The sequence below is a fragment of the Chelonia mydas genome, chromosome 15, assembly GCF_015237465.2.
Source record: "Chelonia mydas isolate rCheMyd1 chromosome 15, rCheMyd1.pri.v2, whole genome shotgun sequence".
In the NCBI taxonomy this organism is placed as follows: domain Eukaryota; kingdom Metazoa; phylum Chordata; order Testudines; family Cheloniidae; genus Chelonia; species Chelonia mydas.
The window spans coordinates 31,675,576-31,694,083 of record NC_057856.1 but is presented as its reverse complement, the minus strand read 5'-3'; the positions used below and the strand labels follow the sequence as shown (position 1 = coordinate 31,694,083).

At 48.6% G+C, this 18,508-nt stretch overlaps 1 long non-coding RNA gene across 2 annotated transcripts in view; it reads left to right on the top strand.

Moving 5' to 3' along the window:
- LOC122463061 overlaps positions 1-17,371 on the top strand; it is a 28,882-nt gene extending 11,511 nt beyond the window's left edge. Inside the window, exons 3-5 of one of the 2 annotated variants that reach the window (XR_006286038.1) lie at positions 2,010-2,102; positions 4,272-4,447; positions 16,881-17,371. This is a non-coding gene — a long non-coding RNA (uncharacterized LOC122463061). Of the gene's footprint in view, positions 1-2,009; positions 2,103-4,271; positions 5,217-16,880 lie in introns of those variants that run through there. The other variant, XR_006286037.1, reaches the window with a different exon arrangement.
- Positions 17,372-18,508: the final 1,137 nt, after the last annotated feature.

The window sequence follows — 18,508 nt, the reverse complement described above, 5'->3', positions numbered from 1 at the left end:
TATAGAAAAATCAGGCAAAATATAGTTTGAAAAAGCGCTGCACTGTCCTGCCCCAGAGCCCATGTGCTGGGAAGGAATTCGTACACACGGTTGCACCCAGTTGTTATGGTAACTGAAATGGGGTTTAAAGGGAAATACTTTGTCTTGTCTCCTGGGAATGTTCCTGTTTGGAATAATTTGAGAAAAGCAAAACGAAGATAACTCCCAACAGAAGCCTCAGGTTTCCTGCAAGTGCCTGGGCTGTGCAGAGCAGGCCCAACGGGCAGGCACGTCACCACGCACGTAGCAGAGGCTTCACCTGGCATTACGAAGATTAGGTAGAGGCATGGTCCCTTAGTGAGGGTATGTCTCAAGGGGCTTACTCTGAAGGGCGCAGGGTGTAAACAGAGCAGGGAAGGCAGGGAATGGGAGTGGCTAAGGAGGCCTGGGCTGAATGTGATCCGTAGCAGGCAAATGAAGCACTTAGCTATGAAATTGCCTTATGCCTCCATCTCTGCATGGGGCAGGAGTCACCTTGCAGCAGCGCTCTCATCCATACTGGCTCCTTTCTGATCCCCTCCAACGCAGCACTTCGTACCTGGCACTAACCCACACAGGTCTCGGCCACGCACTGTGCAGAAATCATGCGGAGTTTATCACTTGCACATGAAGCTTTCTCCCTGTGCCAGCCCCAGGGCTGCAGCTGCGGGCAGGAAGGAGAGTCTGTTGGGGTGTGTGTGTACAACACAAAGCACAGCCAGGCCCTGCTCCCTGACAGGAGCCCGAGGTGCGACGGTAGTGCAATAATACACACCAGCAACATGAGGCGCTGCCCACTACAGAGCACTTGGGTAGTTGGGCATTGCCTCCCGACTCCAGACATGGGAGTGGCGAGCATCGGATGGTTGTCTGTTGTGCCTTGGATTCCCCAGCTTCATCTCCACGGTTGCTCATCTCCCTCCACCCCCAGTACCGGTGCAGTGTGGAGGAGCCTGTCTGAGCCTTGCGTGATGCTCTTTCAACAGGACCAGCGCTGGCTGGGTAGTGGGATGTTTTGCCCTGCAGAAAATGTCTATGAAAACAACACATTCATCGTTTGGTGAAATCGTCAGTGGAAAAGCTTGACTGTTCATCAAAAAATTCAAAACTCAAAACCCAAAACTTTATTGGTTTTCTGAAATTATTGACGAACACAGCCACTTTCCATGAAAATGTTAGTTGAGATGAAACCGCAGTTTTCCACCCCCCAAGAAGTTCGACAGAACATTTGCAATGATCCCCCACCAATGCCTCATTTGCGAATGCACACTTGGTGTGACTCTGATGACTGACATAGGGTCAGCCGGAGGCGTCCATACGGGCCCGATATGCCTCACACTCTTCGGACTAAGCAGGTGCCAATGGTTTTAATTCCAACGCAAGGATGGTTAAGGATCCTCACTGCTGTGCAAGGCTGCTTAAACCTGGGCAAGAAGGAAAAGACAAGAAAAGGCATGTTCCTATTAGCCAGCTGCATTCTGTGCAATGGTCTGTTTGGCATCTCTGCTCCGCTTACAACCCTTTTGCTTGCTGCCTTCGTATTTAATGCTGACACTCCACGGCAGTCCTGCCAGAGGGCTGTGGGAGAGCCTTTCCAGGATTTTTTTTTTTTTTTTTTGGATTAATGGATAAAAGCGTCACCTATTGTTAGCAAAGACAATGGGAGCATAGAATGTGGTGCAGATTATTTTGGCATTGTGCACTGGGAAATCTCTCCTCTGTTTGACACAAACTGCTTTGTGACACACTGATCATTAATATAGGATCTAAACTGCCCTCCTTCATGGAGAGCAGTTCAACACTTACACTGGAGGGATCACAAGGGCCTGCTTAGAGTTCTTTGTCCATATTGATCATTAGGGGATGTTCCCTTTGTCCATTCACTTGCGTTCTGTTTGGAAAGGGAGAGGAGGTTGACATTCCTGCGGAAGCATGTCTGCGGCATTGATAATCCTGACTCAGCCTTTCTGATCCTTTGCTTTCTGCCTTAGGCCCTGATCCAGCATTTGCACCCATTGGCTTTGCTGCCTCTCCTCCAGCTCCCTCTTCACTCCTGCAAGATCCACTCCTCAGCAAGGGAGAGGGTAAGGGCCTTGTCACCATCTCTTTCTCCTTGGTCACTGCGTGGCCATTTACATTGGGAATCACCTCTCCTCCTTGCCACCCTGCACTATAAGGTGGGTAGAAAGCTGGCTAGATTGTCGGGCTCAACGGGTAGTGATCAATGGCTCCATGTCTAGTTGGCAGCCGGTGTCAAGTGGAGTGCCCCAGGGATCGGTCCTGGGGCCGGTTTTGTTCAATATCTTCATAAATGATCTGGAGGATGGTGTGGATTGCACTCTCAGCAAATTTGCGGATGATACTAAACTGGGAGGAGTGGTAGATACGCTGGAGGGGAGGGATAGGATACAGAAGGACCTAGACAAATTGGAGTATTGGGCCAAAAGAAATCTGATGAGGTTCAATAAGGATAAGTGCAGGGTCCTGCACTTAGGACGGAAGAATCCAATGCACCGCTACAGACTAGGGACCGAATGGCTAGGCAGCAGTTCTGCGGAAAAGGACCTAGGGGTGACGGTGGACGAGAAGCTGGATATGAGTCAGCAGTGTGCCCTTGTTGCCAAGAAGCCAATGGCATTTTGGGATGTATAAGTAGGGGCATAGCGAGCAGATCGAGGGACGTGATCGTTCCCCTCTATTCGACACTGGTGAGGCCTCATCTGGAGTACTGTGTCCAGTTTTGGGCCCCACACTACAAGAAGGATGTGGATAAACTGGAGAGAGTCCAGCGAAGGGCAACAAAGATGATTAGGGGTCTAGAGCACATGACTTATGAGGAGAGGCTGAGGGAGCTGGGATTGTTTAGTCTGCAGAAGAGAAGAATGAGGGGGGATTTGATAGCTGCTTTCAACTACCTGAAAGGGGGTTCCAAAGAGGATGGCTCTAGACTGTTCTCAATGGTAGCAGATGACAGAACGAGGAGTAATGGTCTCAAGTTGCAATGGGGGAGGTTTAGATTGGATATTAGGAAAAACTTTTTCACTAAGAGGGTGGTGAAACACTGGAATGCGTTACCTAGGGAGGTGGTAGAATCTCCTTCCTTAGAGGTTTTTAAGGTCAGGCTTGACAAAGCCCTGGCTGGGATGATTTAACTGGGACTTGGTCCTGCTTCGAGCAGGGGGTTGGACTAGATGACCTTCTGGGGTCCCTTCCAACCCTGATATTCTATGATTCTATGATTCCTCTCTGGCTTCTGGGACCTGCCCTGGTTCTCCTCTTGCCTTTGGTGGATTTTATCCCCCTGCCCCTTGTCCTCTGCCCGCTCCTCTTCTCTTGCAAACTCACCTATACTGCACCTGCACCATAGGCTCACTGCAGGTGGTACATCATCCCCAACACAGGATCCATAGGTTTCAGCTCCCTTAACACTGGGGATTCAAAGCCCCAGCCCACGTGCTTTCCTACACCCCGCTTTTCCTGCAGAGCTGACAACATGCCACAGCCAGATAGTGTTCTTGCTTTCCTTCATTGCATGTGCCCCTTTGACACTTCCCTTCTGCAACAGGAGACCGTACGGGCTCAAAGCATTCTGTTCAAACCCAGCCCAGGCCAAGCAGTGACCCAAGTGATTATCTGCTGGCTTCTTGGCAGCTTGTGTGTCATGTGATGGGTCCCCGTCCAGCTACTCAGAGCAGGTGTCTGAACCACATACATTACCATCTCAACTGGCACTTTGTTAGCAGCCGCAGTGGAAAAGACTGGTACAGAATGGGCCTTGGGGGCTGAACTCCCTTCTCTGTGTGAAAGGAGGGTGCAGTAAGGGGAAAACCTGGTGCCCTGTCTTGGCTGCTCTTTGCCTAGGGAGGACTGGGAAGTGAATTACGGGGCTGTCAGATTGCACTTTGCATGAGCACAAAACACGTTCAAAACCAAATGTTCAGCACCAACATATTCTTGGCATCTGCAGCATGCGTGTCATGCAGGCAGGTACCAGTGCACGGGTGTCAGTTTAAGTGGACTGCATGATGGAACTTCAGCTTGGATTGCTCCAGTCAGGTGGCTGTAAATTAATTTCTGCACATTCTTGTCAAAGAAATCTTGCACTGCGGTGCATTTTTAATGAAACCACCCGACACTTGTGCATTCCCTGCTTTTCCAGACTTCCTCACTTGTGTGTTGCATATTTTGATAATTAAGCTACAAAACACAGTAACAGTGATTGTGATTTTTTCCTCCCAAATGCTTTTTTTCAGCCTCCGATGATTCTCTGTGACCTCAGAGGCGAAAGCACTCAAGTTGCCCTTGAAGACAAAAAGAGAAAGTCTTGTCTGAGGTGAAGTCAGTATCTATCCAATTTTCAGCTGCCGTCACATCGAAATGAGAAATCTGAGGCAGAGCCAGGCACAAATGGCTGATAACAGACTTTCAGGTGAACCTCTTCACTTATCACTTCGGGGGTCACCTCTGTTTCTAAAGACTTGTTTTCCTTAAAAAAAAGATTGCTTAGGACATTTAACGGTGTGGCGTTGTGATAACAGAACCCAGCAAGGCTTTCGTTTGCTGTCTGGGCTTCTGCAGAGATACAGAGGCTCCTAATGCCGCAACCCCAGAATTTGTTTCTAAAATTACCTCATGAACTGAATCACCAAAAGCTGAAAAATATAAAATTCTCTCTGCGGGGTTTTTCCTGTCCTTCCCCTTGTGTGGGCATGCCAGGTCAGGAAAGGCACTCTGGCTCTGCCAGACAGGAGGAGAAGTGGCATACAGAGATTTGGATGGGCCCAATAGGGGTAAGCAAATGGCCAATGGATCCTTGTACTAATGAATTTCCTTGCCGAAAATCGAGGCTGAGCTGGGCCACAGCTGCCACTGAGGTCTGGAGTCTGCATCTGCCTCAGCCACGCAGTGGCTTTTGGGGGAAAACTCAGAGTGGCTGCTCCATCCTTGGCTCCAGGTCTGGGGTCAGGGTCCGCCCATCTCCACCCCACCCTTCCCCCGTTGCTCCCCCATTTGGGATGAGACTGTTGTCCTCAAGAGGGCCAGAAGCAGAGATGGGAAAGGGGAAAAAGCGTGATGAAATGGCTGTGAGGTGATTTGTTTTGGAACAGGGCACTTGGCGCATGCACAGACGGGCGCACAGATTTGTTTAGCAAACAGTAACCTGTGTTTTGTGTGTGAATAAATAATTAATCTTATTTAAAAGAAGAAAAAAGTTCCACTCTTGACAAGCCTCCCTCCATTGTCTGGAGGGAGACTGCGGTGCCGCTGCGGGGCCTGTGAGCGCCTCCTGCTGGCAGCGTCTCTGTATTTCTGAACCTCATTTGCTGGGGTTGATAATTCGGTCAGGAGTGTGGACACTGGGCCCGCTCACGGTAGGGAGGATGCCACATCCGAATGTGATTTAAAATGTCTAGTTCTGCCAAAAGAATGTAACTGTGGCCTGGCTTATCACCTCGGCCAAGTGACTCCGCTAGGATTGCAGGTGTGACGCCACTGAGGAAAGGATGAGGGTCAACCCCTGAGTCCTCAGTGTGGAAGACACCAAAGGACCTCTCTGCTACAGCTGGCCACTGACTCCATCCCCAGCCCAGGGCAGGATTGTTTCCTATGGTGTTTTCAGGGCTTAAATTCAGCCGGAGCTGTCCGGAGTAGAGCTCTGGTAAATATTTCCCACAGGGGCTCTGGAGCCTCCCACAGGGCTAAAACCCTGAGCCCCAGCATCTCCCTGGGGCCGAAGCCATGAGCCCGGCACCTCCCATGGGGCAGAAGCCCCAAGCCCTGGTGCCTCCTGCCGGGCAGAAGCCCTGAGCCCCAGGGCTCTGGGAAATACTCGCTGAGAATTTAAGCCTTGGGTGTTTTCGAGTGTCTGGTCCAAGCCAAGTGTCAGGTGCACAGACAATGAGGCTTCCCCTACCCCAGTGAAACCATTCAGCAGTCTAACAGGCCTTACTGATAAGATGATTTTTTGGATATTCAGTCTAAACATTCTCTTAGTTTCATCCCATCACTGCTGTTTAAGCCCAATATCCCACAACACGCAGTGCTTTCTGTATTCTGCAAATACCGGACAGACGCTGGGACTCAGTGTTTGCTGAGCTGAGCTAAAGGTACTTCGCAGTCAGCCAAATCCATGGGAAGAGGAACTGTCCCCTGCTGACTCTGAGAGGGGAGGCCTCTGTATATGCCACCCAAAATGGCATTGGTCTCTTTTGGTACCATAGTATATTGCAAACTCAGGTCTGCTTGGATGCCACCTTTGACCCTGAGATCTCTCTTCACACTATGACTTTTACCTCTCATGGACCCTTTCATCCCTGAGTCATCATTGACACCATGGGCTGTAAGAGAGGAACAATCACCCAGCCCATCTCCCTGCCCAGGCAGGGTTGTGCCCTAGTACAATCTCTAGGCTAAACTGTGGATTGAACCACAGCACTGGATTGGGGGCAAAATAGATCAGCACTGCCCCATGGAAGATCCAGGAGGCAATGCTAGAGTTTAGTAAGACAATTCCTCGGGTTAGCATGCCTGCCAAATTCCACTGACAAAAAGGCAGGAGATTGCAAATTAGCATAAATGTTCATTTATTTGCATAAACTCAGGCACAGACAATCAGAAACATGTGTCTTCCCGTTTTAAAGAAACCCCTGCAATGGGGAGATAATTGCATGCATTTGTGGAAGCTCAGAGCGCGAGATAGGTGCCATATATTGTATATGAAACCAATCACTTCCATGTCATGTTGTTCCTACATCCTTCACAGTGTCGTGTCCCAAGCAGACAATGGGGGAGTCCCATTCTTAGCTTGTTATCTCTTAATCAGCCCCCACACACGGAAAAGAAATGCAGAAAGTCAAGTATTTGAAATAGCTATGTGTTCTGGTAAAGACATCTCAAGATCCTGTGCTAGAAAGCCAGGGATGAAAACAAATGCATTCCTCGTCTCTTTTTTCCCTGCAAAAGTGTTTGCTCTCTGATACCAGGGAAGAGCCAGGAAAATCCACACGTGGCCCCCAAAAGTTCCCCGAACACACATGAAGAAGTTATGAGAAAGAGGGATCTGAGCAATATGGATGTTAACGGAAGAGAAATATTTGCTTAGAATGACATTATCCAAGAAGCCACGGACACAGAAGACAATTCTGAGACTTTTCGTGCCATCGCTATTTTCTGAACACACATGCATCACCTGGATTCTACATGATCTCCCCAGACTGAGCCTGGAGCCCAGAGCACTGGCAGATTTCTCGTGTTTCCAGTTAGCCCTGGAGAAAAGGCCTCAAACCGGTAACCTGCAAGGGAGAACAAAGGCAGCCGGTCTGGGTCAGTGAAGCTCCTGTTCCTCACACTGCTGAACCAAGTAGCTCCTGGTCACTGGTGCTGAAGTGCCACTGTTCTTGCCCATTGTCAGTCGGGCTGTTGCTAATTTGAATGGTCTTTGTTCCTTGGTAGGCTGAGCAGCCTCCACAGGGTCATAGAGACAACTCCGACAATGACACTAGAGGACCCGCCAGAAGCAGAGGGAGGATGCATCTCTCAGTGTCAAAGAGGCTACACTAAGTGGGGTATTTCATTGCACACCATGGCTCTGTGCGGTCTGTACCTCCCCAACAGTGCACTGTCTAGGAACAAACACAAGTTAGGTTAATGACACACGTACTCCTACCCCTGAGCTTGCCAGTGTCTATGGCAGTTAAATCCAAATTTGCAGGAAAACCCCAGAAATGTCTAAATTGGAGCTCTCTGGATTTCGGTCAGTGTCTGGCGGTTTCTGGGAGGTTGAGACTAAACGGGCCGACAGAGCGACCAGCTGATCTCAAGGCTATTTTCCCATTTGTTCCATCGTTCCGTAGCTCCATGGCCAAGAATGCTGCAGAGGAAAGGATCCTCCATATGTGCTTTGCCAGCAGCTCACAGATGCAAACCCAGATGGCAGCTCCCACTCCACAATACCTTATCCCTATTCTTTTCACAGCACTGGGGGCCTTCTCTCATATTGGAAGCTGAGCAAGTGTTTGCTGCTTATGCACAGAGAGACTGGGATTTCTATTTTAGGAAAAGAAGGGAATGGAGGAGCAGACAATCACCTGCTTGTCTGGCAGAGTATTTTGACTAACCCATTCAGAGCTCCAGCATCAAAGATCCATTTGTCTGAGAAAAAGAACAGTGACACCATCACATCTGTTTGAGTGCATATTTTAACAACCAGCTATGTTTTAACTTGGGCTAATGAGACTGGACCCAACCCTGCCCTGCCTGGAACTCCATCTTCAGCTGAGCACCTGTTGGAAGACGGCTCTCACTCGTTGCTTTGGGAGCCAGTTCTTCCTTCACAAGATGGGTCCATCGATGCTCAGTTTGCTCAGTGTCTGCAGAGCTGCTGATAAAGCTTCCTGCAAGCCCAGGCAGGTGAGGACTTCCCACCTGTAAGTCAGGCCGACACACTGAGGGTGGGGGTAACACGATGATCCCTAGTCTATGGGGTGCGCCTCTGCTTATTCTGCAAGCCCTTGGCCCCTTCTTTCCCAGGTAATGGCCCCAGCCCCTATGTACCCATATCCTAGTAGGGGTGATGGGCTGGGATGGAGCTTTATGTGGGATGGGCAGGCTGGGGTCATAGAGATGAGCAGTTTCTGGTTAATTTCCTTTCTATGGGTTCTTGTTTCAAAACTCAAATGTGGTTTCTGATACCCAGTCCTAGAGGGGAGCTCCTAGCTCTTGCAGCCTGTTGGCTTCCTCTTCTGGAAAACATCTGTCCATCACTGGCCACTTCATTAGCTGCTTTGATGAACACTGATTTAAAGCAACAATCCAGGTCCCTCGTAGTTCACAACCTCCCCTGTAGCTGTCTCATGTTTCCCTTCTCATTGTGGAATAGACCTGTCTGCCTCAACAACCAGACTCCTAATGCCCAGGGAAAATTGTCTGTGTGTTTCTAAGGGTACGTCTACACAGCAAAGAAAAACCCACAGCTGGCCTGGGACCAGTGGTCTGCACAGCAGTGACCAGTTTGCAGTCTGAGTTGGCTGGCACGGGCCAGCTGAGACCTGAGCTCCTAAGTCACATTAGACAGCAAAGGGGATTTCGCCAAAAGAGGAAAGTGAGTGCTGGGGACCCTGGCAGCTGGTGCAGGACCTGCCCAGTTGTGGAGAGTCCCTGCGGCTGGGCGGATTACATGGCGAAGGTGCAGCGAGTTCGGGGTGCAAAGAGGCAGCTGGCAGATGGACGTCAGTTTCAGACGCGACCGTGGATATAGCAGGGGAATGGGGCAGCTGGGCTGACAGGGGCTGTAGACTCAGGTACGCTGACATAGCTGTTTGGCTTCCCAGGACGGGAAGGGCTGCAGGGCTGCTGTGTGCACGTGCGGGGAAGGTCCGCGTCTGGAGTAGCAGTGGGATATGGAGGTCAGGGATATGGAGGCATGCTGGCAGGACTGCGTGGGAGAAGAAGCTTACGCAGCACCTGCCTTCATTCTGCCCAGCTTCAACCGCGGCTCTCATCCCACGCTTTCAGGTGAACCAACTTCATCCGATGTAAATAAACCAATCCTGACACTAGGGGAAGGTAATTGAAGTGCTGCAAGACCCTTATCTATGGTATCAGAGGGTGCAGTGCTGTAATAAGCATCCCTCTCAGTTGCAAGGAGTTATTGAGGTTGATCCGTATCTATGACAGTTTAATCAGAACTTGAAAATCAGGGACATTATGTTTTGCACCTGCTCATGGAAAAAATGGATTGTACAGCTCCCCGGTCATGGATCTTTTATGCACAAGCCAGGACACGGAGAGTACATAATTCATGGGGGGAAGGGGGAAGAATTAGACCATGAATGAGGCTGAATGTCATACTGGTTATGGAGAACACCTCTTCTCTTAGCCAGCCTCATCAGATGGCATGCAGATCTTCCCAAGTCTAAGGCCAAGCTCTGACAATGGTAGGGGCTCTTGCCATTAACACACCAGGGGCTTTACAGTGAATATGTCAAAGGACGGAAGGATGCCCCTGCCCCCGCCCCCGCCCCCGCCCCCACCCTCACCCCCGGTTAACAAGCATTATCGGGGAAAACTTTTCTCTTTTCTACACTCCAGTTCTGTGTGACTCTCTTGCTTATGCTGTGCATTTGTTTACCCTATTTTTAGCCTTTTAAATGCATGGAATAAATATAGCCAGAAGGTTTAGCATACAAAGTCATTAACTTTTAAGTGGCCTCAACATCTGTGCAGGGGCCCAAGTCCTTAGTCATAAAGGGAAATAATGGACTGATCTTCGATTTCCCAGGCACTGAACAAAGCTAAAGAGTGAATTCAGCAGAAACCGGAACACGTTGACTTTCATTTTCTTGTGGAACAACAGAGGAAAGGTGCCATAAAAAAGAGTGCGTTTATTATCTATCCCCCCAGGAGGAAGACGTCTCAGTCACCAGGCCATTTACATGCAGCAGAGTAGTAAAAAGCTCATGTGGATGCTGCACAAGGGGTTATTTACATCTCAACAACTCAGTCTCTACAATTTACTCATCACAGTGATATTAAATGAGTATGTATTTTTAGGACTTCCAAGCATGAACACATACACACACACACACACACACACACACACACAGACAGTAGTCACCGTCATAAAACAAACATTTACCAAATATACCAACATTGTTTTCTCTTATTAATATAGAGGGTAAAACATGAATAATATTATTTTAATGGCAACTGCTGTGTGTGTTTGTATAAACGTGTGTGTGTGTGTGTCGTGTATATTCATTTCAATAGTACGTTAAACTCTTGTATACCTCTTGTACAAAATTAATACACATTGTGTTATTCACTCATCTTTACTTACTGACAAACAGCTCTCCACAAATATTTTCTCAAGTTTTTAACTGACTTTGCTTTTGAGCTGCTCTCATCCATCTTATGTTTGCTTTCCGCAAGCATCCATGTGCACCTGGCACCAGCGTGTGCAGAAAGTGCATTTCAAAGTCAAATGGGAGAGTATTTACAGAAACCAGATTTTAGACTCGCCTGCACAAGTGCTTGTGCTCTTATCCAATCAGGGAGCAGGAGCAACACCAGGTGACTTGAAAAAGTCTGAATGGTGAATCCTTGCAGAGAACTTTTGGCAACCAACCCCCAGAGTTAAAATAAATTCACAAAAATGGGATAAATGTTTCTGAATAAAGAATAAATCTGAGGAAGTCGTGATCTGTTCATGGATATTCCACAGGCAGAAAAAGAGGATTAAATATTCATGGCAAATTATTTGCTCAGCTCTGCTGATAAGAAATGACCATGTTGAAACAGACATAAAACTTCTGCAGCTTTTCTTCTTTTTAAAATTCAGACGGCAACCCTTCACTTCTCTCTTTGCTCTGCTCTGGCTAGGGCCAGATCAAACAGAGAGCAGAGCTGTCTGAGAGAGATTTTCGTACAGCAGCAGGCTCCTTCTTACCTCTAGAAAGTCTCCAGACTTACTAGCAGTGCTTCCTAGGGGAGTAACATTTACATCCCTGCCACCACCCATTACCAGGGCTTGCTGACTGCAGCACTGTCTGCTGAACCCGCTTCACTCCAGTGAAATTTCACCACAATGCCATGAAAAGGGAAACACTTTTAAAGACACAGAGATGCTGAGACTGTCACATCTGCTGCTGCTCTGTGCCAGTGTCCCTGGGAACTGTTTGTCAGCCTCCAGAAGACCAGCATGGTCTCAGAACTGAGCAAATCAACGATACTATTGAACAATAACCACAAACCAGCAGCGTACTTCCTCCTCCTCCTGCACCAACAGGGGGGCTGGGAAAAGGCTGAGAGCCTTTGTTGAGCCAAAGGGAACAAAAGGACCTGAAGCTGCTGGCCCCCTCTTATCTGTTCCAACCCAAACACCTCGCCAGCTCAGAGAGAGCAGGCTAGGACCCCATCAGGGACCCAACAGGCAGGGGAAGTAGAGGCTCACATCCAGAGCCTGGCCTGGAGGGTGCTATTGTTTCTCTTATTGACGTCAGTGGACGTGGGGCATTTGCTCTCTTTGGCCAGCACGCTGCATCTCGAGTCAGGAGGGGGCTGCACAAAACACTGATGCTACCATCAGCTTCCTGGCCCACTGTTCTGCCCATGCAGCCTCTTGGCATCCCTGCACTGGCTCCCGCGTCACCAACACACGGGATTCAGGCTTCTTCGCCCCACCCATTAGGCCCTTTGCAGCGCTGTGCCCCCCTGCATTTCATTGCATTTCTCCCCCCACCCCACATGCAACCATGCCAGCCTCCATTGCTCACTCTTCATCCGGCAGGGCTGCAGGGGCTAGGCAGCTCCACAGTCCAAGTAGGTGAATTGTGACCTCCTCGAACCCAAACAGTCAGCTCTCGACACAGGAACACGGGGTGGGGGTGGCGGGGGGGTCACAGAAGGCTTTTGTAGCACTCAGCAGATCTAATTCCCTCTCTCTCTGCTGAGCCCTTTCAGTTTTCCATTGCTGCCACCAGTGGTTTTACTTCCATCCATCCCACACTGGCTTCTTTGTGCTCCAGAAGCATTCTCCTGTCGGCTCTTTTATCCTCCCCAATGGGCCATGTTTCTCTTGGCATTTTTGCCGCCTGCCACTTGGGACGGGCGGTGGAGAGCTTGCCCTCTTCCAGGATTTCACGCCTCTAGGAAGAGCATGTGCATCCCACTAGAGAGCGTACACTGCTGGCAGAAAGCGCCTTCTCTGAAGAACCCTGTGGACCCCATAGGATTCTCTGTAAATCTCTTCCCATTGCTGGAGAGATGTGATAATGCTTGGACAGGCCCTCTTGTAAAGAACTTGTCACTCGGGAGGATTCCACTTTGAAGTCCTTATTACCATGAACACTTCCTTTTGGAAATAAGCTTCCTAAGAAACACTCGGAGAACAGCATTTCTGTGACACTGTTTCCAAAAGAACCGTCTGGCTTACAATATTCTTCCGAAATACCGCAAGAACTTCGGGGGTTTGAAACAGGATTTCTTTTTTCAAAGTATTTTCCACTCTAGTTGCTGGAGCTCATCCCAATGTACAGATGCGCATCACCACACCAGGGTAACGACAGCCACTGATGTCTAGATCTAATCAGTGCTATTTTGAGTAAGATGTTTGGCACTTGGCTCTAGAGCTGACCTTTGTGGCAAATCCTGAGTCTTCTTCATGATTACAGATGATCTGTGTCGTGCTGATTTCACTCCCCGCATCTTAGCTACAAATACCAGGATTTCCTGTTTTGTTTGGGGGTCAGAGTTCTGACAGGTTTCATGTTGGACACTGTCCTTTTTCATGCCAGTGCTAGCATGGGGAAGGGAAACTTGCTAAGTTCGGAACTTAAAACAGACCCACATTTAAACAACAGAATGCACCGGCTGCCAGTCAGCCACAGACTTGGTTTGTCCTACTGAGGGATGGGTCTAAGACGGTTGCTGCCTTCTCCTAAAATTTAAGCAGCTGATTCTACAGAAAGCCATAAAGAATTCCAACACATACAGGCCAGGCTAAGGGTGAACGACAATGGAGTCCACAGCTGGAGAAGTCTGGTGCTCACTCACACCATGGTAACTGTCTTGGTGAACGTGGATAATTGGGAAGCAGGAGGAAGGTGGTAGCACAAAGCCGTGTGTAAGCAGACAACAGAATGAAAATTATGGAGCCCTTTTTTTACCGGAGAAGCTCAAACTGCAATCCCAGATCCAGTTCAAGTTTGGGTTGCAAACACCCCAGAGTTCAGGGACATTGGCTTGGCCCATCTTTAAGCTTTACAAGATACAACACCCCCTGTCTTTCACAGCTTTATTTGTTATTACTTTGAAAAACTCAGGAGCTCTTAATTGTCCCACAGAGTCCCCACCAGTCCCTGTGTGTCTGTCCTGATGTAAGGACGCAGCTCAGAATGAACAACCTCACTTCCACAGGCATCCGTGTCTGAACACAATGATCTTGAAAGTCGCCCTGCCATTCGGGCCGGTGGAGTCCTGTGGCCTGGCTGGGTCTCCCCTCAACCCCTTAGACTCTTCCAAAGTCAGTAAAAACAGACTATATAAAACACTGTCACGGCGACTGTGCTGGGCGAGTGTATGGGCTTGTCCTCTGTCTACCACAAATGACGGGCTATGGAATATACTCAGGATGGTGGCATTACCCAAGCCTCTCCTGGGGCAGCTCTCTACTGGTTCCGATACATAAACTATTGCCTTGTTTGATTTCGCAGTCTCTCCTTCCTGAAGCGTTTTGCCCTACCAAACTAGACTCTGCTCCAGAGCCCCTTTGCATCAATGGGAGTCCCTCCAATGGAGCAGATGCTTCGTGTCTCCATTTTAATGGAAGCCAGCAGCCGCTACCACCTTTTCTTTGTAATCTAAGACAACCCAAGCAAGAGCCCACTTCTCTGTGTGCGGAGGAGCAGGAAGGCCCAGCTATGGACACTCTGGGGTCTGGTGGGAAATACGTTTCAGGTCTCAGGATCACAGTGCTGGTGGCCTGTGTGAGTGAGACCTTTTTCAGCCTTGTGAGTGACTGTCACACAATCGTATTGTCAGTCTGGCCGTTTTCACGCTGAGAAACATACATGAAATGTCTCCAGCTTTACACAGTCCAGCCGGGGGACACTGAACAGGATGGGAAGGGAAGCCATCTAGAATGATGAATTCTGATGCAGGGCAGAGGAACATGGCAGTCAAAACGCTGAGGAGCAATAGTCACGTTTGATGGCAGTTGGGACTCTTGGTCCTGGATACATTAATATGTGCATTTTCCGTGAGCGGATGCATCCATCTTGTCCATAAATATTACCTTAATTTAAATCCAGGTGGTACAGCATAAGAGACAGTTTAGAAATTATGTCGCTTTCTGACTGATGAGCTCTATTACTGTTGCCATCATTCCACTAATAATTATGCCCATGCACAGCTCTGCATTTAATCGCGCTGGAAGATGGATTCGTGTTTCCTGCAGGCCTGCTGGATAAAATGACTTCCTTTCACAGGTCTGTTTGCAAAGTTCCCTTCGTTCGTTACTGAAGCAGCTCTATCGAAGACTCTTCTGAGCAGCACCCAAGTGGGTTCCCTGGGTCATGCCCAGATTGCTAGCGGGATTACCGTCGGTCTGGCCATTCGGGCTGCTGCAGCGGCCACTGAAGTAGCTCAGAGAATAACGTCTTCTTTCTTACAGTCTCGAAAGCAAGCTCCCGAAGTCCCATGCTCTGGCCAGTCACTTACCTCCCAGAACACATGCATGGTGGGGCTGATTCTGTGCTTACATACACTGGTGTAAATCAGGAATAACTCTGCTGAGGTCAATGGAATTGCCCTGGTTGCAAATGAGAGGAGAATCAGGCCCCCTGTGCCCCTCGGACTCACACCGTAACTCCAGAAAGGGGTCTGTCCCCACAAGAGGCTTGGTGTCTGCTACGCTCCTGGGGAATCTGTTCCACATCTCTCCTGCTGGGATGCAGAGCTGGAGCTGCTTGCAGGCTCCTGCTGGCCCAGTGAGGGAAATAGGCCTCTTTTTTTACTGTTGGCTTTCAAGCATCTGTCTTGAGGACTGTGGAAATCTGCATACAGCTGTCAGTGTCTGCTGAGTGCTGACCAGCCAGGGCCCAGGAATTGTCTGAACTGCTGAAGCATTATGGCCTGAGAGGCTTTACGAAATACTTAAGAAATTTAGAGGTAAGTGCTCTTCCACTGCTGAATAACCATACCACGGTGTCAGACGGGGAAAGGGCTGTTTTGCTTCCCGTCTGTGGAATTGTTTCACTGTCACACTGCTGCTCAAGGCAGTTGTTGGGAGGAGCATTCCTTACTGCCATGCCATGATTTGATTCCTGCAGTCGTGCTGGGGAAACACTGGTAGGGACTGTGAACATATTTGCTGTTATTTTAAAACATGCTTTTGAATCAAGCCTTTGAGATGGGCCTTTGAATGGATTTCAGTATCAGAAGCTCTGCAGATGAGATGATATTGGAAGCACAACTCTAAGAATAACTTACTGATAGCAGCGAGAGAATTTTTGGGTCAGCAGGAGTGATTCCTTAAATGGCACTTAACCTGCCACAGCTTCGAACGGAACACTCCTTTGTATTGAAATCTGTCCATCCTCCATTCCTTGTGGGATTGGATGAGGCAATGTGGTTTTGCCGGCATGCCGAATGATTTTATCATAGTCGGAGAAGCCTGGAGTCCCTGGGCCCAATTTTTATCTCATCTAACCTGTTCTGTGCTGGTGTCCCACTCCTGTTATGCCTGATTTGCACCTGGGTGAGGGAGATCAGAATCAGGCATTCTGCAGGTCCTGGGCTTTCTTGCATCAGCACGGGTAAGATCCACCAGAGACTGTCAACATCGCTACTAGCCAGCCCGGGTTTGTGAGGGACTACAATACCATTCACTTGAGATAAAAATTAAAACCCTTTTTGTGCTGAAAATCTTTGGCCCTGAAGTGACTCCTGGGAAGAGTGAGGGTCGGATCTGCAGATGATTTCACAGCAACAGTTCCACAAACCCAAGCCCTGATTGCTATACAGAGGGAGTCCAGAATCAACGGGCTGGACTGCTGCCTGAAATCAAAACACAGATGCTGCCACCTCAAAGCCTTTGTTGTCCTATGTACTCTGACATCAGGGCAGTAGCCACACTGTGATGATTCGGAGAGAGGTGGAACTTTAGCCTACTATTCAATGAGGTACCAAGGCGTGGGGGTTGGGGGTAGAAAAGGAGTGGATTGCTTTCTAAATGCCACTGGTGATCCATTTGCTCTGGCCAGAAGTATGCGGACCAGCAACAGCCCTGATAGTCTTTTAACCTAGTGTGCATCACTGCAAATTATTCCCATTTTCAAATACTGAATCATTTCTTAATCCTGCAGATGGATTTGCCGCAGTGCTAAAACCCAGCAGTGAGTTCCAGAGGTTGAAATGACATGACTTTGTCACACGTTTCCCCTATTCTTTGGCTCACATTGCAAATGGGACGTTCAGTCAGCAGGGCAGTTAGACAGCATGGATGCATTGTTGTTCTGAAGGTGGCAAAAGGTCAGTAACTGCCTTTGATTTGCTTGACCTGCACTGGGGTATGAGACATACCATGGAGGAGATCAGGAAAAATATTGGATTGATGCTGTTTATCCTCAGTAGCGCACAGCAAGAACAGGAACCCAGGCATTGCCAGAATGGGTCAGACCAGTGCTCCATCTAGCCCAGAATGCTGCTAGAGCCAAGGGCTTCAGAAAAAGGCACAAGAAGCCCTGGGATGGAATAAGTTTCCCAAGGTGGACGTTCCTGCCCATCCCCCATCAGCTAAGGGTTGGCTCATTCCCTGAAATAGCAGGGGTCTGTAACCTTTATAAAATACTCTCATTATCCTCATCAATGTCTGATCCTCTTTGGAATCCTTCTGAGCTCTTTGTCTTGATGATATCTTCTGGAAGTGAGTTCCAGTGGTTAGTTACAATGCACATTTGGTTCCTAGTTGTGTGTCACATGACTGATATTTTAGTGAATGAAATGAAATGGAAGCAGGGCATATTGGGCATATATGTGAAAAAAATGAGAGCATCACCGGAAGCCTCATTATCTGGGACATGTCTCCTGCATGAACGTTAATCAGCAGAGGGCTTAGAGAAGTGCAAAGGGGGTATGCTCCTTTCTGGCTATGACAGTGTCTGTCTTACGTTTCTCTAGGGCACCCATGTTTGTAGCCTCTGAGCACCAGCCGGACTCGCCTTGTGCTCGGAGATGAACAGTAGCTTCTAAGAGAGCAGCGGTTTAACACATTTATAAATTCTCTCTATTTACACAGCTCCAAAACATGGGTGGCCTGCTATTCTAGCCACTTTAAAAAGCCACATATCAGACAAATGAGGCTGAGCTCACCTCACAGAACAGCACTGCTGGAAAGTCCTGCCTGCAACAGAAAGGTTGCAGGAGATGGGGAATTTAGGACAATTGGGACATTTTGTAACCAGCTCCCCTAGTCGTTTCCAATTAGTATTTTAAACTGTTTTGGTTAAACAAGACTCCTGGATCCTGACTTAGGACTCACTTCTGCCGTGCAGCTACATGTCCAAGCTAATCAGGGCTTGATTTGGGATTACTGTACTAACAGGAAAAACTGCTAAACCCACCACCTTGGTCATTATCCAGCAGCTCAGAAGCCTTAACTAATCACTGATGGGAAATGTGTATGTCAGAGTTTTGTGAGCCCCACGGAGCTTTGGAGCTGCCCTCTTGAGTGGAAACGAGAAGGTGCAGGGGCCCTCCCGCACTGATTCATTTACAAAATGATTAAATTAAAGTTGCACTTAAATTCAAATCAGTCATTTGAATTAACAATTCTAATGCTCCTGATCTATTGATCTGTCGGCTACAACCATTTGGAGCAGCCTGTCATTAAACCACAAGAGTCAGGGCTCCAATAATGTTAAGGGAGTGACACAAAAGCTAGGAAAGATTCATGAAACTCTGGCCTTTACCCCTTAAACTGCTTCTGGAGGAG